The sequence below is a fragment of the Dasypus novemcinctus genome, chromosome 12 (assembly GCF_030445035.2).
Source record: "Dasypus novemcinctus isolate mDasNov1 chromosome 12, mDasNov1.1.hap2, whole genome shotgun sequence".
In the NCBI taxonomy this organism is placed as follows: domain Eukaryota; kingdom Metazoa; phylum Chordata; class Mammalia; order Cingulata; family Dasypodidae; genus Dasypus; species Dasypus novemcinctus.
Window position 1 is genome coordinate 13,929,839 of NC_080684.1, and position 3,280 is coordinate 13,933,118.

Consider the following 3,280-nt stretch of genomic DNA (forward strand, 5'->3'; position numbering starts at 1 on the left):
TTTATACATTCTACAAAAGCTGTTGAGTGCTTACCACATGCTGGGTACTATTATAGATACAACACAGAAGCAATCTAAACAAATGCCCTGCTTTCATGAATTTTAAAGCCAGTGTAGGTTTCAGACAAGAAACAAATAAAATAACGTATCAGTTTGTAACCATTATTTTTGAATAGAGATCGAATAATTGAGGAAGTGAGTTGTGTGACTATTGAGGGAAAATATAAGAGGTAGTTCTTTAAGTGGGACCATGCTTAAGGTATCTGTGGAATAGCAAGGAGGCCGAAGTGGTTTGATTGAAATAAAGTAGTGGAGAGAGTGGTAGGAAATGTAATCGAAGAGGGTAGTCAGGGCCCAGAACTTGCTAAGCCTTAGTGGCTATAGTAATTCTTATTTTTCCCTCTGGTCAAAGTTTTTCTCTGAAACTCTTTAATGTCCATCATAAAAGTCAGCCAAATACATAAAAAGGGCTTTTTTTTCACATCAGATGGGTAATGTGCCAATGGGTAACAAAGTTTGAGGGAGGCACATCTCACACAAATGCCCAAATACCCATTCATCAGGCTTATGAAGCCAGAAGGATCTAAAGGACTTTATACAGTATCTTCTTATACTCCAGTGCACTGTTCCCTGGAGGTGAGGGGATTAAATGTTACATATTATGTTTATATAATACTTTACTAAGTTTTCTTCATCCCTCATTTCTAAATGCCAGAGATCTAATAATTCAGCAGCACACTTCAGAGATACATATTGAATGGATGAAATGACTTAATGTCTGAGATTTTTAGAAAATTTCATAGGTACTAGAGGGAAATGGTGGGAGTAAAGATGAATCAGGTTGGCCTTAAGATGAGGATCACTGTGGTGGAAGTTCATTGCATCATTCTCTCTTCATTGGTCTGTATTTCAAAATTTTCATAATGAGAAGTGTGTGTATGTGAGTTTTAATGAAGGCATGTCTAGAACATAAGCTCCATGAGAGCAAGGAAACTGTCTTGTTTAATGCTATACCCTAGAGCAGTGCTTGAAACACAGGAAGTATAAATACATTTTAAATGATTACAGGTTTATTGAACCTTTAACATAGTTCAGGGAAAGGGATATTTATCATCAATGACTGAATAATTATATAATAATATCTGATTATTACTTAATATTATCCTGGATATTAAAGTATTTTTATTTTTTAAAAATCCGTTTCTCAAGGTTGAGAAGCTTTTTAAAAATTTGTTTATAAAAATAGCCTATTAATTAATGTGGATTTGACAAAGAGAAGGAAATCTTCCCTTTTCTTTTTTTTTAAAGATTTATTTTTTATTTATTTCTCTTCCCTTCCCCCCCAGCCCCCCCCTGCCCCAGTTGTCTGTTCTCTATTCCATTTGCTGTGTGCTCTTCTGTGTCCATTTCTATTCTTGTCAGCGGCACCGGGAATCTGTGTCTCTTTTTGTTGCGTCATCTTGCTGCGTCTGCTCTCCATGAGTGCAGCATCACTCTTGGGCAGGCTAAATTTTCTTTCCTGCTGGGTGGCTCTCCTTATGGGGTGCACTCCTTGTGCGTGGGGCTTCCCTATGTGTTGGACATCCCTGCGTGGCACAGTACTCCTTGCATGCGTCAGCACTGCGCGTGGGCCAGCTCCACACAGATCAAGGAGGCCTGGGCTTGAACCGTGGACCTCCCATATGGTAGGCAGATGCTCTAACCATTGAGCCAAGTCCACTTCCCTCTTCTCTCTTCTTTAACAAAAAAGTTCCCTGGCAAATTGCAGAAGTGGGTTTCTGCTTCTGTAAAGATGGAGTATATATAATTTTTCCTTCTCCCACCAATAAGTACAGCAAAACCTGTGGACATTATATACAAAACAATAATAAGAACACTCTGAAATGTGGATTTAAAAAGCCTGACTGGTAACGGAGCTCAAGACATGAGGAATAATATGGCAGTGAGTCTCCTGGATTTTCTTTTTGTCTTATATACCCCATACTGGAAACAGGATATGCCAGAAATCCAGAAAAACCAATGAGCAAAGACAAAAAAGCCCTGAGAAAATCCAGCTCTCTTGCCAAAGGACTAGAGGAGAGACAGCCTAGCAAGACAGAAAACTTTTAGATAATAGCTACTCTATACCAGCCAAACACTGCAGTAAAAAAAAATCATGGCCTCAGCCCTACATCAGCCAGCAATATGTTTTTTGTAAATCTGTGGAAATGAATAGAAATGGTGAAAGCACATCATAATGTTTTCTACTAGTAGAGCTATTACATGAGTATGACAGTGGTTGAAAGGGAAAGTCTAAGGTCATGTATTTTACCAGAAGGAAAGCTAAAAAATGTAACATGGGATTGTATAACATAGTAAAACTTCATATAGGGAAACAGATGTGGTACAACCAATTGGGCCCCTGTCTACCATATAGGAGGTCCATGGTTCGTTGCCCAGGGCCTCCTGGTGAGGGCAAGCTGGCCCGTGCAGTGAGCTGGCTCACGTGGAGTGCCGGCCCATGCAGGAATGCGGCCCCATGCAGGAGAGCCACCCTGTGTGGGAATGCCGCCTCACGCAGGAAAAAGCCACCCCACACAGGAGTGCCAGCCAATGCAGAGAGCTGGTGCAGCAAGATGATGCAACAAGAGACAGAGGAGAGGAAAAAAGAAGACGTAGCAGAACAGGGAAGCTGAGGTGGCGCAAAAGAGTAATCTCCTCTCTCCCACTCCAGAAGTGCCCAGGATCGGTTCCCGAAGCTGCCTAATGAGAATACAAGCAGACACAGAAGAACACACAGCAAATGGACATGGAGAGCAGACAACAAGGGGAATGGGGGTGGGGAGAATAAATAAAAATAAATCTTTAAAAAAACCTCATATAAATTATGAATAAATGTGGGCTATATTGCATACATAAGACTTTTTTTTAACAAAATATAAATACAAATAAACCAGAGAGATGGAAACAGAATAATAGAGGGGAAGCATAGAGAGATTGAGAGGTGATGGATTTTGTTTGATTGTTTTTTATTGTTATTACTGGAATAATGAAAGTGCTCTAAAAATGATTAAAGTGATTAATGCACAACTATGTGATTACACTAATACCATTGATTGTACACTTTAAATGGATTTATGTTTTATTATGTATCAGTAAAATTGATTTGTTAGAAATAAAGGTTAAGTGGATATGATAGCTAAAAAACTCCTCTCCCCACCTCATTTGGGTGGTGTCGGAGGAGACCTAATGAAGAGTCAGAACTTTCACCACCACTCAGTGGTTACAAGACCACCCTCCC

The 3,280-nt window shown here is 39.7% G+C and overlaps 1 non-coding gene across 1 annotated transcript; it reads right to left on the reverse strand.

Moving 5' to 3' along the window:
* Window positions 1–481: 481 nt before the first annotated feature.
* LOC111765342 (small nucleolar RNA U13) lies at window positions 482–583 on the reverse strand. The gene has a single exon (XR_002797715.1). It is a non-coding gene; the product is annotated as a small nucleolar RNA U13 (small nucleolar RNA).
* Window positions 584–3,280: the final 2,697 nt, after the last annotated feature.